Below are 18,693 nucleotides of genomic sequence, written 5' to 3' on the forward strand. Positions count from 1 at the left end.
TGGGTTTATTCTCCAGTTTGCTGCAACTGCTGGAGCTGTGCCAATCTGAAGCCAGGACCAGGAGCTTCTTCTGGGTCGCTCAACAAGTGCAGGCACCCAAGGACTCAGACCATCTTCTACAACTTTCCCAGGCCATAGCAGAGAGCTGGATTAGAAGAGAAACAGCCAGGACTTGAACCAACCCCAGTATGGGATGATGGCACTGCAGGTGGCAGCTTTACCTGCTATGCCATGGCACCGGCCCATAAGATCTATTTTCAATTAACTTTATGCACATATGATTACCTCTATAGTAAGTAAAGAGTTCAAGGAATAGTATGAAAAAAGAAAACCTGTTCCTCAGCATTTGAGATAATGGCTGTTCAAAGTAATCACATCTGAAATTGGCAGTTTAACTTCTGTGGATTACATTATAGATACACTATTAATTATTAACAGAAATTTGCGGAGAACATATTGTATTTGTCCTTTTGAGACTGGCTTATTTTGCTAAGTATGATGTTTTCTGGTTGTAACCACGTTGCTTCAAATGACAGGATATCTTTTTTTTTTCTTTAGGACTGTGTAGTATTCTGTGGTGCACATATTGCAAAATTTCATTATCTTTTTTCAGTTAAAGCACATCTGGGTTGATTCCACATCTTAGCCATTGTGAATTCACCTGTAGTAAACATGGGGGTACATATCAGTCTTTCATAGGCTGATTTCATTACCCTTGGGTAAATTCCCCATAATGAGATGGCTGGGTCATATTGTAAATCTATATTCAGGTTTCTGAAGAATGTCCATACCATCTTCCAAAGTGGCTGTATCAGTTTACATTCCCACCAACAGTGGATTAGGGTACCTTTTTCCACACATCCTCACCAGCTATTAGTTGTTTGTTGATATCTATATGAAAACCATTCTAATGGAGGTGAGGTGAGAACTTACCATGGTTTTGGGTGGCATTTCCCTGAGGTTAGTGATCCTGAGCATTTTTGCATGTGTCTGTTGGATTTCCTCTTTGGAAAAATGTCTGTTTATCTCCTTCACTTATTTCTTAACTAGATTGTTTTGTTGTTGAGTTTCTTGAGCTCTTTATATATCTGGTATTAATCCTTTACCAATTGCATAGTTTGCAAACAATTTCTTCCATTCTGTTGGTTGGCTGTTCACTTTGTTGAGTGTTTTTTACAGTGCAGAATCTTCTTAAATTTATGTAATCCTATTTGTAAATGCTATCTTTGATTGCCAGTGCTCTGGTGTTTTTTCCAAGAAGCTTTTGCCTATGATAGTGTCTTGCCGGTTTTCCTGAATGTCAGGTAATAAATTGATGGTATTGGGTTGTCGATTTAAATCTTTAATCCATGTTGAGTGGATTTGTGTGTAAGCTGTAAGGTAGAGGTCTTGCTTCATACTTCTGCATGTGGAGATCCAGTTTACCCAGCACTATTTGTTAAAGAGACTTTCCTTGCTCTGGGCATTGATTTTAGCTCCTTTGTCAAAGACAGGGTGGTTGTAGAAGCATGGGTTGATATTTGGAGTTTCTGTTCTGCTCCATTGGTCTATCCATCTGTTTGTGCCAGTACCAGGCTGTACAACTGTCCTATAGTATGCCTTGAAATCAGATATTGTGATGCCTCTGGCTTTGTTTTTGTTGTTAAGATTGCTTTAGCATTTTGGGGTCTCCTGTGTTTCCAAATAAATTTAAGCATCTCTTTTCTAGATCTGTATTCTGATTGATATCGCATTGAACCTATTAATTGCTTTTGGTAGTGTGGGCATTAGATGATAATGATTCTTCCAATCTACAAACATGGACGATTTGTCCATTTTTGTTTCTTTTATTTCTTCCTTTATTGTTTTGTAATCCTCATATTAGATTTAGTTGCTGTCCTTGGTTAAATTTATTCCAAGGTATTTAATTTTTCTGTAGCTGTTGTGAATGGGATTGAGCTTAGAAGTTCTTTCTCAGCCATGGCATTGTCTGGGTATTACAGAGGCTATTAATTTCTGGTTTGTTAAATATCTTGGTACTTTACCAAACTCTTTTATAAGTTCCAGTAGTTTCTTATTGGAGTGTTTTGGATGCACTACATACAGAATCATGTCATCTGCAAGTAGAGATAATTTGACTTCCTCCTTCCTAATTTTATCCTTTTAATTTATTTTTCTTTTCTGTTGGCTCTGGTAAAACTTCCAGAACTGTGTTGATTAGCACTGATGAAAGTGTGCATCCTTGTCTGGTTCTGCATCTTAGTGGGAGTGCATCTAACTTTTCCATTCAGTAGGATGCTTGCCCTGGGTTTTGTCATAAATTGCCTTGATTGTGGTGAGGAATGTTCCTTCTTTACCCAGTTTTCTTAGAGTTTTCATCATGAAACGGTGTTGTATTTTGTTAAATGGTTTCTCTGCACTGAGTGAGATAATCATATAGTTTTTGTTCCGCAGTTTATTAATGTGGTGTATCACATTGTTTGATTTGCGAATGTTGAACCATCCCTGCATTCGAGGGATAAATTCTTCTTGGTCTGGGTGAAGGATCTTTCTGATCTGTTGTTGTTTTTGATTAGGTAGCATTTGCTGAGGGTTTTTGTGTGTATATTCAACAGTGAAATTGCTCTGTAATTCTCTTTCTCTGTTGTATGTTTTTTTGATTTAGGAATTGAATCATGCCGGATTCATAGAAGGAGTTTGGGAGGATTCCCACCAATGAATTTGTTTTGAATAGCTTGAGAAGAATTGTGGAGTTAGTTCTCCTTTAAATGTCTGATAGAATTCAGCAGTGAAGTCATCCAGTCCTTGGCTTTTATTTATTGGGAAGGTCTTACTGATTCACTTTCCTTCTTGGTTAATGGTCTGTTTAGGTTTTCTGTTTCATCATGGCTCAGTTTAGGTATGTTGTATATGTCCAGGAATCTATCCATTTCTTCTAGGTTTTCCAATTTGTTGGCATACAGTTTCTTGTCATCATTTCTGATGATTCCTTTTATTTCTATGGTATATGTTGTTGTGCTACCTTTTTCATCTCTAATTTTATTGAATTTCGTATTCTCCCATTTTGTTTAGTTGGCCTGATGGTATATTGTTTTTTTCCAAAAAAGCAGCTTTTCTTACTGATCTTTTGTATTATGTTTTGTATTTCAGTTTTGTTAATATCTTCACTAATTTTAATTATATCTGTTGTCCTACTAATTTTTGGTTCATTTCCTGTGTTTTTCTAGATCCTTGAGAGCTTTTGATAGCTCACTTATTTGGTGCCTTTCCAATACCTTGATACAGGCACCAATTGGTATAAACTTTCCTCCTAACACTTCTTTTACTTTATCCCATAAGCTTTGATATTTTCTATTGCCATTTCATTCGTTTTACAGAAATTTTTTGATTTATCTTTTGATTTCTTTTATGATCCACTGTTCACTCAGGAGCATTTTGTTCGGTCTCCACGTGTTAATATGTGTTCTGGAGTTTCCTGAGTTTTTGATTTCCAGTTTCACCCCATTGTGGTCAGAGAAGATGCATGGTATGATTTTGATTTTTCTGAATTTCCTGAGACATGCTTTATGGCCTATTCTGTGCCCTATTCTAGAGAAAGCTCCATGCCCTGGTAATAAGATTGTGTATTCTGCAACTGTAGAATGAAAATTTCTATAGATATCTATTAGGCGCATCTGTTCTATATGTCAATGAACTCTGTTGTTTCTTTGCTAATTTTCCATCTGGTTGGTCTGTCCATTGCTGAACATGGGGTATTGAACGTTCCCATTTGTATTGTGTTGGAGTGCATTACTCCCTTTAGGTCCATTACCATTTATTTTAGGTAGTCAAATGGCCTGTAATTATTGGGTGCATATATCTTGACTATAGTCACATCTGTTAAATTAATCCCTCAGTTGTTATACAGTGTCCTTCTTTGTCTCTTTTAACAGTTTGTGTGTTAAAGTCTATTTTTTCTGATATTAGGTTGGTTACACCAGCTTTTTATTTTTTTGGTTTCTGTTAGTGTGGAATAATTTTTTCCATCATTTCACTTTCAGTCTGTGCAAATCCTTGTAGGTGACATTTGTTTGTTGTAGGCACAAATAGATGGGTCTTGTTTTCAACCCATTAAGCTAGTCTGTGTCTTAACTGGAGAGTTGAGACCATTTATATTCCAGGTGACTGTTGATAGTGACTTGACCCTACCATTTTCCCATAAATATTCCTGTTTTTCCTGTGGATTTCCTTTGTTGTTTTATTGGTGAATTGCCTTCACCTTCTTTCATAGTGATGAGCATGTTTGTATATTCGTGTGTGTAGTGCTTCCTTAAGTAAGCACTTCCTTTTGTAAGGCTGGATGAATGATGACAAGTTCTTTCACTTTCTTAGTTTTGGAAGGTTTTCATTTCCCCTTCATTGATAAATGAGTGCTTTGTGGGGTACAGTATTCTGGGTTGACCTTTTTTTTCTCTTAAGACTTGGGATATATCGTGCCATTCTCTACTAGCCTGTAGGGTTTCTGATGAGAAGTCAGCTGTGAGTCTAATTGGAGATCCTCTGAGAGTTATCTGGCATTTCTCTTATGCACATTTTAGAATCTCTGTTTCACAGTGGAGTTTTTGACTACAATATGTTGTAGTGAGGATCTTTTCTGGTCATGTCTATTAGGAGATCTGTGTGCTTCTTGTACTTGGATGTCCCTTTCATTCTCCAAATTAGGGAAGTTCAGTATAATTACTTCACTAAAAAGGCCTTCTCAGAAATCCATTCTGTCTTTCTCATAAATGCCTAAGACCTGTATGTTTGGTCATTTGATATTTTCCCATAAATCTCCAAGACTGTTTTTAAGTTTTCTGATTTCTTCTTCTTCATTTTTTTTTATTTGACTGTAAAATTGCAAGAAAATTGTCTTCTAAGTTAGATACTCTTTCTTCTGACACACTGAATCTGTTGTTAAGATATTCCACCATGTACTTTATTTGAGCTATTGAGTTCTTGATTTCTAACATTTCATTTCATTTCATTTCATTTCATTTCATTTCATTTCATTTCTATTTAAAATTTTAATTTCATGGAAAAATTTTTCATTCATGTCATCTATGGATTTCTTTAATTCAGGGATTTACTTCTGATGATTTCTAAGTAACCTACAATCAGTTTTTCGAATTCCCTATCCAGCATTGCATCAATCTCTTCATGTTCGCATTCTAATAAGGAATAGTTTTTGTTTCCTAAATTCCTCTTTTTTCTTTTGTTTGATTATATAGTTTCTGGTGCTTGGTCTTCCATGCTGATATCTTTTTTATGCTTCATCAATTCTATTGTTAAAGGTCTCCACTGCATTTTTGTTTGTTCTGCTGCATTTTTCATTTCATTGAGATTTCTCTTCAAGATCTCAATTTCATGGGACAAATTTTCTTTCATGTCCAATATGGATTTCAATAGTTCATGCATTTGCTTCTGATTACTTCTGTGTATTACAATCAATTTTTGAATTCCATTTCTTCATTTCTTCTATCTCATCATCTTCACAATCTAGTATTGAAGTTTCATGTTTTTTTTAAGATTTATTTATTATTTATTTGAAAGCACTACACAGAGAGAGATGAAAAGGCAGAGAGAAAGAGAGAGAGAGAGAGAAGTCTTCCATCAGCTTGTCAGTACCCAGTTGGCCACAATGGCTGTTGTACACCAGTCTGCAGCCAGGAGCCAGGAGTTTATGGAGATCTCCCATGTGGGTGCTGGGGTCCAAGGACTTCGACCGTATTACACTGCTTTTCCAGGCCAGAGCAGAGCGCTGGATTGGAAATCATTCAGCCAGAACTTGAAGTAGTACCCATATGGGATCTTGGCACGGCAGATGGCGGCTTTACCCACTATGCCACAGTTCTGGCTCCAACATGTCTTGTTCTTTTGGGGGCATCATATTGTCTTCCTATTCTTGTTTCTTGAATTGGTGTATTTATTGTTTGGCATTTGTGGAGATACTTGTTGTTTTTCTCTTTCTCTGTCTCTCTCTTTTTTTTGCTGTGGCAACTTTTATCTTTGGACTATGTGTAGATAAGTGGAAGGTTTTCTTAGTGAATATTTAGAGGCTTATAGTGGGTGTGGCCAGAGAGCTCTGTTCAGTTCTCCAGGGATAAGGGAATGCCCAAGGTGACACACCCAGGTTTGTTGTGCCAAATCTCTCTCTCTCTCTCTCTCTCTCTCTCTCTCTCTTATCAAAAGGGAATTTATTCTGTGCAGCTGAGCTCCTCTCCTCAATGGAGACCCAGGCTAGAGTGCTAGCCCAAGTTTGTATTATATTTATCAGCTCTGTCCCAAGGTCCACACAAAGGATCTGTGCATTCCTCAGTGTAAGATCAGTTTCCCTAGCAGTATCTCTCACCAGGTAACCAGGAAACCCTGAGCATATGAAGTCTCCCACTGTAACTGCTCAAAGTCCTAGCCACACTGTGAGTCTTCCCACACACCCTCAGTTTTTTCCCCTGTCCAAATACAGGCACCTCACACAGTCACAAGCTATCGGCCACCTGTTAGTTCTCCACACCAGAATCAGGAGTCTCCACTTGGCTGGTTGCTGGGCAGAGATACGAGCTGGTGCAACTGTGATGTATATCCAAAATCATGCCCTTCTACTGGCATGTTACAGGATGCTGTTGTAAACTGATTTGGGAGAGAGAAACGTGTCCACCCCATTCTTTTTCTTTTTTTCCTGTAGTTTGGCTAGTACAGTATCTCTCATGGGGCTCCAAGCCTGGTTCCCTCTAGACTCTTTCTGCAGCTTTTTCGCCACTGCTTGGTCTGCTGTGGTCTTGTCTCACTTCACTTTCCAGTGCTGGTCCATAGGCTCTTGTTTGGGTAGACTAGAGTCCTGAGAAATGTGCATCCATGCCTGCCACGTAGGTCCACCTGTCTCTCTAATTTCGGTAGAGTTTCCTCTGCCATTGACTCACTAATTCTTTCCTGAGATTACATTCTCTCCACATTTTTTAAACTATCATCTCCTGGGCTAGAAACAAAGAGTTAAGCTCACTCCCTACTCTGCCATATTGGGACCACCTATGAGTTCTAATAATCTCCAAGTAGAGTCTTTTGGATCCTCTATATACCTTTTTTACTTCAGGTTTTCATCATGAAAGGGTGTTGTATTTTATGAAATGCTTTTCCTGCTATTAATGAGATAATCATATCATTTTTGTTCTTCACTTTGTTAATGTGGTGTATCACATTGATTTGTGAATGTTTATAATCGCTGTGTACCAGGGATAATAACCCCTTTGTCCAGATGAATGATCATTTCTTATATGTTGTTGTATTCAACTGGCTAGTATTTTGATGATGATTTTTGTGTGTGCTTATCAGGGACATTTGTGTGTACTTTCTCTGTTGTATCCTTTTCTGATTTAGGAATTAAGGTGATGCTGTCTTCATGGCAGGAGTTTGGAAGGCTTCCCTCTCTTTCAGTTGTTTTGAATAGCTTGAGAAGAATTGGTTTTAGTTCTTCTTTGAATGTCTAATAGAATTCAGCAGTGGAACTGTCCAATCCTAGGTTTTTCTTTGTTGGGAGTATCTTCATTACTGATTCAATTTCTTTTTTGTTTATTGGTATGTTTGCTTTTTTGTGTGTTCCTGGGTCAATTTTGGTGGGTTGTGTGTGTCCAGGAATGTTTTTCTTCTAGGTTTCCTGATGTGTTGGGCTATAGCTCTTTGTAGTAATTCCTGATGAGAAGTCAGCTGTGAGTCTAATTGGAGATACTCTGAAAGTAATCTGACATTTCCCTTTATGCACATTTTTGAATCTTTTCTCTATGTTTTACTGTGGAGCATTTGACTACAATATGTCATGGTGAAGGTCTTTTTTGGTCATGTATATTAAGAGTGCTGTGTGTTTCTAGTACTTGGACATACTTTCTTTCTCCAGATTCGGGAAGTTTTCTGTAATTATTTCACTAAAAGGCCTTCTAATCCATTTTCTTTTTCCATGCCTTCAGTAACCCGTAAGACCCTATATTGTGTCATTTGGTGGTATCCCATACATCTCCAACCTATTTTTCACTTTTTTAATTTGCTCTTCTTCATTTTTTTGTTTGTTAATTTTCCAGAGATTTGCCTCATGAATTCTGTTGTTAACCCTCAGTGGGTGCTGTTCTCATCTGTGGTTCTGTGGTTCTGTGGTTCTGCATGATTGCCACAAAGGGTCTGGCAGTGTTCAGTGTGAGCACAGATCCTGCTGCAGTGACCCACCCCAGGCAGCCAGGGTGCTGAGCTTATGGAGCTACCCAAGTATTTTCCCAGAAACCAGCTACACCATGCACCCTCTCCTGCATGCCTGGGTTCCCACAGTCTCAGTACCAGAGCTCCCACAGACGCAGGGTGCAGAAGACCCACTCCACCGCACTAACCTGTTCTGTCTTTGGAGAGGCTGAGAACTTCTGAGAGCCAGTTGCCTAGGGGTGCTCCACTTAGGCAGTTTGAGCTCCAGAGCCTGCGTTATGTTGAGAGGCTAAGGGCTCATGATAATCATAGGTGTGTTCCCAGCCCCCTGTCAGTCTTTCCATGCATATTGGAAGTCAGTGGGGAACACAGACTTTTCCCTGTGGTGAAATCCCTGGTCATACATGTCCACAAGAGCTACTGGCCACAGCACTGCTTGTTTCACAATCACACTTCTCCCCGCCAGTTTATGGACACTTAGAAGAGTCCCTGCAGCTAGTGATGATGTCTGAATGGCTCCTTCTCCCTGCCTGTTGCTGGGCAGCACCTGGGCTGTTGCTACTTGAGACAAGATGGCGCCTTTTCCCTGACTGTTCCTGGGAGCCTGCACAAGAGCAGCTGCAGCTACTAGCATATCCAAAATGGTGACTGCCCTCTCTGAGCTGGTTGTCGGGGTCTGTTGTGAGGGGATGGGGAGAAATTGTCTCTCTTTTCTGCTGGGTTAGGTGATACTCGTTACCCTCAGGGTCCAAGTCACACCCCAGACAGTGTAGTCTGCTAGGCTGTCTCTGCAGCTATTTCAGCATTGGCATGGGCCACTGCAGTCTGATCTCACCTTGGTCTTCAGAGCCGGCACTTTCTCCAGCTCTCGGCTGCTGGGACTTGTGTTGTATCAGTGCTTGTTGCTGAGCATCTGCAGCTTCCACACAGACCCACAGCATCTCTCCTCCTCTTACAGAATCTCCAGTTTCCCCTGAGAATGCACTTTCTTGCCTTTTTTTCTATTTTATCCTAGCCTATAGCAGTCCTCCCTTTCCCTATTCCTCCATGTTGGAATCCCCTCTGAGGAGTTTCTCTTTTGTTTATCTTCTCAAAATGAATTTTTGATTTCTTGATCTTTTTTAATTTCATTTATTCATGCTGTGACATATATTATTTCTCACCTCCTTCTGGTTAAAGGTTGTGATCTTATTTATCTAAGTTTTTGAGATGCATCATTAGATGTTTAATTTGAAACATTTCTCTTTTTTAATATAATCACTATATGCTAAAAACTTACCTCTTAATAATGCTTTTGCTGTAACTCACAGGAGTTAATATGTTGTGTTTTCATTTTCATTTATTTCAAGAAAGATTTTATTTCCTTTTAAATTTCTTCAGTGTCCCATTGTTCATTCAGGAGCATCTTGTTTAATTTCCATATATTTTTTGAGTGTTCTGTTGTTGTTCTTGTTTATTTCTAGTTACTTGATAGGATTTCAGTCTTTTCAAATTAAATGAGAGTTGATTTGTGGCCTAATGTGTGGTATACCCTGAAAAAATGTTCAATGTGGTGAATAGAATGTAGCTTTTGGTCTGTTAGGTCGTTTGTTTGATGTTATGTTTCAACTCTGATGTGTCTTTACTTATTTTCTATCTAGATGATCTGTCCATTGATGAGAGTGCATTGTTGAAATCACCCACTTTTATTGTCTAGGAGTGTCTCTCTTTCTTTAGGTCTAATAGTATTTTCTATATATAACCGGTGGTCTTCTATTCAGTGCATAAATATTTATGATTGCTATGACTTCTTTTGGAATCAAAAGTTTTATCAGAATACAATGTCAATTTTATCTCTTTTTACAAATTTCTATAGAAAGCATACTATGATATGCTTCATTGATGATAGCCAATTTCTATATTAAAGACCTTGAAAAATGTACCCTTGGTTTAAACTGATTCCTTTTTAAAAGATTTATTTATTTATTTGAAAGGCAGAGTTACAGAGAGACAGAGGCAGATGCAGAGGTGGGGGTGTGGAGAGAGAGAGCTCTTCCACATTTTGTTGGTGCAGGGGCCCAAGGACTTGGACCATCTTCTGCTTTCCCAGTCCATAGCAGAGAGCTGGATTGAAAGTGGAGCAGCCGGGACTCGAACCTATGCCCCATTTGGGATGCCAGCACTGCAGGTGGTGGCTTCATCCACTATGCCACAGCACTGGCCCCTAAACTGTTTCTTGACAATAATTTGTGAACTGAAAAAATATCAACCCTGCAACCACTGGTAAATTTTCACCAAAATCATTCACATGACCAGTGAACAGGACTGAAACAGTGGTCTTATTGCACAGTGCATATGGCCAATCTTAGAATTCTCCCATTAGTATCTATGTAGTTTCAGATTCTTTTTGGGGTTGCCAGGTAAAAATACATTAGTAATATAAGTTATCTTTACAAAATCATATCATCTGTAGTATTTTAAGGCATATTTTACAAGCTTTATAATGAGTTTTTATAATTAAATACTCATTGGGGGTTCATAAGAAATGATTTGGGGTAGCTATTGCTAAATGATGTGTCCCTCAATATGCATGTGGTGAAACGTAATACTCAATGTGTTGTTATTTAGGAGCAGGTGTGCTGGGAGGTGACTGGATCATGAGGGCAGATCTTCTGAGAATGCTATCACTGCCCTTATTTTTTAAAAAAAGGTTTTATTTACTTATTTGAGAAGCAGAGTTACAGACAGAGAGAAGAAGGAACAGAGAGAAAAGACTTCCATCTGCTGGTTCACTCCCTGTTGTTTATAAACTTCCCAGTGTAATGCGTTTTCTTACAGCATCCCAACTCGACTAAATGGAGTAAATAATCAGAAAAGTTTAGAAATGGGTGGGCATGAGGCACAGCAGGTTAATCTGACATTTGGGATGTCAGCATCCTGCATCAACCTGCCTGGTATGAGTCCCAGGTCCTCCATGTCCAATTCAGTTTCCTGGTAATTTACCTGGGAGGCAACAAATAATGGCCCAACATTCCTGCCACCGACATTGTAGACAGAGATGTAGTTCCTGGCTCCTGGCTTCTGCCTGGCCCAGTCCTGGCTTTTGGGGGCATTTGAGGAGTAAGTCAGCAGGTAGAAGATCTCTCTTTGTGCCTCTTTCACTCTGTTGGCAAATGAATACATAAACCTTATGAAAAACATTGATGACATGACTTTGGTAAATGCTTCATCAAGTAAGAAGTTTAAGAATAAAACATGGGGCTGGCACTGTGGTATCACATACAAGCTCTGGTTCAAATCCTGGCTGTTCTACCTCTGATACAGCTCCCTGCTAATGCATCTAGGATAGTAGCAGAGGATGGCCCAAGTGCTTGGGCCTCTGCACCCTTGTGGGTGACCCAGAAGAAGCTCTTGGCTCCTGGTTTCATTGTGGATGAACCCTGGCTGTTGTAGCCATTTGTGGAGTGAAGTGAGCAGACGGAAGATCTCTTTCCTTCTCTCTCTCCTTCTCTCTGTATGTAACTGTGCCTTCCAAGAAAATAAAGTAAATCTTTAAAAAATGTGAAAATGTATAATACTGTATTCAGTTAGAGTGGTGAGAGTGGATGTCCTTGTGTTGTTACAGATTTTGACAAAATGCGTTCATCTTCTCCTCATTCACTATAATATTGACTGATTCTTTGTCAAGTATCACATTTATGTTTTTGAGGCATGTTCCTTCTATGCCTAATGTGTGGAGGTTTTTTTTGTGCCGTGAAAGGGTAATGAATCATATCAAATGCTTTCTGTGCATCTAATGAGAGTAAGGTTTTTATTCTTTTATTATGTTAATTTATGATATTTATTGTTTTGCAAATATGGAACCACCATGGCATTTCTGGGATCAATTCCGATTGATAGTTATGTATGAGTTTTTTGATGTTTTCAATTGTTTATTTAGTACTCTGTTGAGAATCTTTTTATCTATGTTCTTCAAGAATATACGCCTGTAGTATTCTTTCCATTTTGTGTCTTGGTTTGTTTTTGGCATCAAAGGGATGTTGGCCTCCTAAAAAGTATTTGACAGTGTTCCATCCTGTTCAGTGTTTCCAAATAGTCTGAAGATTGTTGGAGTTTATCTTTAAATGTTTTGTAGAATTGGATAGTAAAGCCATCAAGTCATGGGCTTTTTATTGATGGAAGAATTTTGCTTACTGCTACAATGCCATTACTTTTTATGAGTCTGTTAGATTGTCTTTATCTTCTGGATTAAATTTGGTAAGTTATTTGTATTGAAAAACTTCTCCATTTTCCTCAGTTTTCCAGTTTATTAGCATATAGTATTGAATGGCAGTTTCTTTTGAAGCCTTGTATTTCAGTAGTGTTGATTATACTGTCTGCTTTTTCATCTAATCTTATTTATTTGAGGCTTTGAGGTTTTTTTCTCTTTTTTTCTTTGTCAGTCTTGTTAGAGACTGATTTAGTTTTTAAAAATTTTATGTGAGGTAAACAAATTTCATGTACTTGCCATATACATATGCAGGAACGTATTGATTCTTCACACCCAACGCTTCCTCTAGCCCATGCTTCCATACTTCCTCTTCCCTCTCCTGTTTCCACTGTTAATTCTAATAGAAAAATATTTTCAGGTAACTTTATACTCATAATAGTCACTATTCACTAAGTAAAAAGTTCAACAAATAGTATGAAGAAAATAAATTGTTCCTCAAAGTGAAACAAGGCTTGTAAAAAAAGCATCATATCTCAAAATACTCATTTTATTCCTACACATTATTACCTGTTAAATACTCTCTTAGTCACCACAGATCAGGGACAACATGTGGGATTTGTCTTTTGGGGACTAGCTTATTTCACTAAGTATAATGTTTTCTAGTTAAATACATTTTGTTGCAAAAGACTTCATTGCATTTTTCCTGCTGAATAGCATTCCATAGTGTATATATACCACAGTTACTTTTTTTCAAGATTTATTTTTCTGAGAGGCAGAGTTGAGAGAGGGAGAGATAGAGAACGAGAGGTCTTCCATCTGAGAATGAGAGGTCTTCCTTCTGGTTCACTCTCTAAATGGATGCAATGGGTAGAACTGGGCTGCTGTGAAGCCAGGAGTCAGCAGCTTCTTCTGGGTTTTCCACACAGGTGCAAGGGCCCAAGGATTTGGGCCATCTTCTACTGTTTTCCTAGGCCTTCATCAGGGAGCATCCAGGCTTCGAACAGGCACAGCTATGGGATGCTGGTGCATCAAGTAGGAGGCTTAACCCACTTTGTGCTGGCCTCCATAATTTCTTTATCTAATCGTCATTTGATAGACATCTGGGTTGATTCCATATCTTAGCTGTTGTGAATTGAGCAGCCATAAACATGTGGGTACAGATAACTCTTTCATCTGCTGATTTCAATTTGTTTAGGTAAATTCCCATGAGTGGCATTTCTGGTTCATATGATTCATCTATTTTCAGCCTTTTGAGGTGTCTCCATACTGTCTTCCACAATGGCTTCACCAGATTACATTCCCAATGGATTAGGGTACTGTATTATTATTATATTATTATTATGTGTTATTAATATTAATAATATTAATATTATAATTATATTAATAATTGAGAGGAAGAGTTACAGACAGTGAGAGTGAGAGACAGAGAGAAAAGTGTTCCATCCAATGGTTCACCCTCCAAATGGCCGCAACGGCCAGAGCTGCACTGATCCAAAGCCAGGAGCCAGGTGCCTCTTCCTGGACTCCCATATGGGTGCAGAGGCCCAAGCACTTGGGCCATCCTTCATTGCTTTTCCAGGCCACAGCAGAGAGCTGGACCGGAAAAGGAGCAACTGGGATTAGACTCGGTGCCCATATGGGATGCCAGCACCGTAGGAGGAGGATTCACCACGTGCACCACAGCACAGGTCTGTCCCTAGGGTACTGTTTTGCCACATCCTTTCCGGCATTTTTTGTTTGTTGATTTTCTGTATGTGAACCATTCTGACTGTGGTGAGGTGAAACTTCATTGTGGTTTTGTTTTGCATTTCCCTAATGGCTAGTGATCCTGAGCATTTTTTTCATGTGTCTGTTGTCCATTTGAATTTCCTTTCTTGAAGAATGTCTGTTCAAGTCTGTTGCCCATTCTTAACTGCGTTGTTTGTTTTGTTGTTGTTGAGTTTCTTGAGCACTTTATACATTCTGGATATTAACACTTTATCAGTTACATAGTTTGCAAAGATTTTCTCTCACTTTGCTGAGTTTTTGTTTACAGTGCAAAAGCTTCTCAGCTTCATGTAATCCCATTTGTGTGTTTTTGCTTTTGTTGTCTGTGCTTCTGGGTTCCAAGAAGTCTGCACATGGCAATGTCTTGCATCATTTCCACAATGTTCTCTAAGAATTTGATGGTATTGGGTTGTACATTTGGGTCCTTGATCCTTTTTGAGTTGATTTTTGTATCAGAATAAGGTAAGTTTTTATTTTCATACTTCTGCATGGGAGATCCACCTTTTATGCATCATTTTTTGAAGAGACTGACTTTGTCACATCGTTGGATTTTTATTATTTGTAGATGTGTGGATTGAGTTTTGGAGTTTCTATTGTGTTCCATTGGTCCACATGTGTAGTTTTTGCCAGTATCAGGCTGTTTTGATTGTAACTGTCCTGAAGTATGTCTTGAATTCTGGTATTGTGATGCTTCTGGCTTTGAAGTTTCCATCAGCTATTCTGGGTCTCTTGTGTTTCCATTTGAATTTTAGCATCTTTTTCCCCTAGATCTGAAAAGAATGTAATTGGCATTTTAATTGGGATCACATGAATTTGTAAATTGCTTTTGGTACTATGGACATTTTGATTATATTGATTATTTTAGTCCTTGAATATTAAAGCTTTTTCTATTTTCTGTGGCTTTTGTTTATTTCACTAATGTTTGCTAATTTTCATATTAGATATCTTTGGCATCCTTGTTAAAATTGATTCCATGGTATTTAATTTTTTGTAGCAATTGTGAATGGGATTAATCTTAGAAGTTCTTTCCCAGCCATGGCTTTTTATATATAGACTATTGATTTTTGTGTTACTTTTATATCTTGCCACTTCACCAAACTCTTTTTATGAATTCTAGTAGTCTCTCCGTAGAGACTTTTATTTCCCCTATATATAGAATCCTGTCATCTACAAGTAAGGGTAATTTGACTCCCTCCTTCCCAGTTTGTATCCTTTGATTTCTTTTTCTTGCCTAATAGGTCTGGCTAAAACTTCCAGGTCTATATTGAATAGCAAGGGCACAAGTTGTCATCCTTGTCTGATTCCAGCTCTTCACGGGAATGCTTCCAACATTTCCCCATTCATAAGCTGCTGTCTATAGGCTTGTCATAAATTGCCTTGATTATGTTGAGCAATGTTCTTACTATACTCAGTTTCCTTAAGGTTTTCATTATGAAAGAATGTTGTATTTCATCAAATGCTTTCTCTGCATCTATTGAAATAAGCCTATGGTTTATTTGAAAGTTTTATTTATTTATTTGTGAGGCAGAATTATAGGCAGAGTAGGAGAGACAGACTTTTTAATTGGTTGGCATACAGTCCTTTGTATTAGCTCCTGATGGGTAAATCTTTCAATCATCTGTAGTATCTGTTGTTACCTTTCATTTTTCATCTCTGACTTTACTGATTGGGGTCTTCTTTTTTTTAAGGATAGTTGGGCCAAGAGTGTATAAATTTTTTAAGCAAGTTCTTCATTTCACTGATTGTCATATTCTTTTTTGCTTTCAATTTTGTTTATTTCTCCTCTAATTTTAATTATCTCTTTCCTCTTGATAATTTTGCAATGGATATCATTTGTTTTTCAAGGGCACTACATTGGTGGCTCACTTATTTGATGCTTTTCCAATTTCTTGGTATAGGCACCAATTTCTCTAAACTTTCCATTTAATACTCTTTTTCCGTATGTCATAAGTTTTGATATGTTTTACTGTCATCTTTGTTTGTTTTCATCTTTTTTAAATTTTTTCTATGACTCACAGTTCCTTCAGGAGCATGTTCAGTCTCCATGTGGTTGAATATGTTCTTGAGGTTCTTGGTGTGGTCATTTGCCCCTTCATTCCATGTGGTCGTGGAAGATGCATGGTATGATTTACATATTTTTTGAATTAGCTGAGACTTATGGCCTACCTTATTGTATATCCTAGAGGGTGGCTCAAGGCCTTAGTTCCTGTCAGCCATGTGGGAGACGTGGATGAAGATCCCACTTCTCAGCTTTAGTCCCATCTTGAGGGCATTTGGGGAGTGACTCAGTAGATGAGAATTGTCTCTTGCTATCTCACTCATCATGAATTATTAAAAATTTTACCTCTCTTTTTACCTAGAAACTTTTGATTTAAAGTATTCAAACTTGATGTATTTCATATATACAAATTTAAAAGCACTGAATATTCCCACTCTAACCTCCCTGCCTCCTACCCACCCACCCAAACATGCTCCCATCCCTCTTCATTTTTTTGAAGAGTTATTTATTTGAAAGTCAGAGTTACACAGAGAGAGGAGAGGTGGGGGGGCAGAGAGAGACAGAGACAGAGAGAGAGGTCTCCCATCCGATGGTTCACTCCCCAGTTGGCCACAATGGCCAGAGCTGTGCTGATCTGAAGCCAGGAGCCAGGAGCTTCCTCTTTGTCTCCCACATGGGTGCAGGGGCCCAAGGACCTGGGCCATCCTCCACTGCATTCCCAGGCCATAGCAGAGAGCTGGATCGCAACCGGAGAATCTGGTTCTCAAACTGGCCCCCATATGGGATGCCGGTGCTCCAGGCCAGGGCGTTAACCCGCTGCACCACAGCACCAGCCTCAGCTCCTATCCCACTTTATCCCCCATCCACTATTCCCATTCTTATTTTATAGAGAAATCTATTTTCAATTATTTTATACTCATAATATAAACCCTACACTAAGTAAAGAATTCAACAAACAGTCAAAAGAATTGAAAAAAAAAAAATCCGTTCCTAAACAGGCAAGACATGGTTTGTTTAAAATTATTATATCCGCAAGACGAGTTGCTTAAAATCAATATATGTCAAAGTGTCAATATAACTTCTATAGATCACCTTTTCAGGTACTCTGTTACCACAGATCAGGGAGAATATACGGTATTTGTCTTTTTTGGAAAGGCTTATTTTACAAAGTGTAAGGTTTTACAGTTGCATCCATTTTTTTTTTTTTTTTGCAAACAACAGGCCTTTTTTTTTTTTTTTTTGTATCAGAATAGGTTACCTACCTAGAGCACACTTGAGATCAACACAGGCCCGCTATTCTAGCCTGGAGACAAGACAGCTGTTACCCACGTTTTTACGCTGCCTGTACGCTTCTGGTGCTCCTGTGCTTGCTGGGAGGGAGAGGAGGGTCCTGGATGGCTGGCGCTTGCGCAGTCGGCCTGGTGGAGAGCAAGAAGATGTATCCGGCGGTGGCGGCGTGTTGTCGGCTGCAGGAGTTGTCGGCTGATGGCGGCGTTTTCGGCAGAGGTACAGGCCCGGAGAGTGCAGGAGTGAAGGTGAGTTTTTCTTATGAAACAATGAGAGGCCTGGGACCTCGAGGGCGGGGTGTGTTCGTGGCTCCTCGGAGCAGTGTAGACACTCAGGTCCTCAGGCTGGGCGGTAGTGGGGGCGGGCGGCGGCTCAGCTGTGGGAAGTGGAGAAGCGGGTGGCTGGGCTTGCGCTGGAGGACAAGACTGCGGGTTACAAGGTATGTTTATTTGTAACCTGTGACTTATTTATTTCGTCAGTTCTAGCAGTGTTTTTGGTGGGTGTTTTAGCTTTCATGGATTTCTATGATTGTTTTTAGGATGTCTCTATCTTCTGGAATTAATCTTAGTAGGTTACGTGTACTTGTTATCCAGGAATTTCTGCCTGTCTTCCTGGTTTTCCAGTTTGTTAGCATATGGTACTGAAAAGCTATTTCTTTGAAACCTTGTGTTTCAGTGATGTTGGTTGTGATGTCTGCTTTTTTGTCTGTAATTTTATTTACTGGAGTTTTTATCGTTTTTGTTAGTCTGGCTAGGAGATTATGTACTTTTTTAAAAAATTTTTTTGACAGGCAGAGTGGACAGTGAGAGAGAGAAACAGAGGGAAAGGTCTTCCTTTGCCGTTGGTTCACCCTCCAATGGCTACTGCGGCCGCGCGCGCTGCAGCCGGCACACTGTGCTGATCCGATGGCAGGAGCCAGGTACTTCTCCTGGTCTCCCATGGGGTACAGGGCCCAAGCACTTGGGCCATCCTCCACTGCACTCCCAGGCCACAGCAGAGAGCTGGCCTGGAAGAATGGTAACCTGGACAGAATGCGGCACCCCGACTGGGACTAGAACCCGGTGTGCCAGCGCCACAAGGCAGAGGATTAGCATAGTGAGCTGCGGCACTGGCAGGATTATGTACTTTTAAAAATTTTATATTAGGTATGTAAATTTCATGTATTTCTTATATACAGATTCAGAACATACATACTGGTACTTCTTTCACGCTACCAACTCTCAAACCTACACTCCTAGCCTTCTTCTTCCTCCTTCTCTTGTTTCTACTCTTA

The 18,693-nt window shown here is 39.2% G+C and overlaps 1 protein-coding gene across 10 annotated transcripts in view; it reads left to right on the top strand.

The window, feature by feature from the left end:
• Nucleotides 1–18,693, top strand: part of LOC127486052 (uncharacterized) — a 227,872-nt gene that overhangs the window by 103,432 nt on the left and 105,747 nt on the right. For 8 of the 10 annotated variants that reach the window (XR_011384513.1, XR_011384511.1, XR_011384505.1 and 5 more), the window contains one exon: nucleotides 17,382–17,668. The gene's annotated coding sequence lies outside the window, so the exon portion shown is untranslated. Of the gene's footprint in view, nucleotides 1–13,405; nucleotides 13,681–17,381; nucleotides 17,669–18,693 lie in introns of those variants that run through there. The other 2 variants (XR_011384509.1, XR_011384510.1) reach the window with 2 other exon arrangements.

Source organism: Oryctolagus cuniculus, chromosome 19, assembly GCF_964237555.1.
Source record: "Oryctolagus cuniculus chromosome 19, mOryCun1.1, whole genome shotgun sequence".
NCBI classification, from domain to species: domain Eukaryota; kingdom Metazoa; phylum Chordata; class Mammalia; order Lagomorpha; family Leporidae; genus Oryctolagus; species Oryctolagus cuniculus.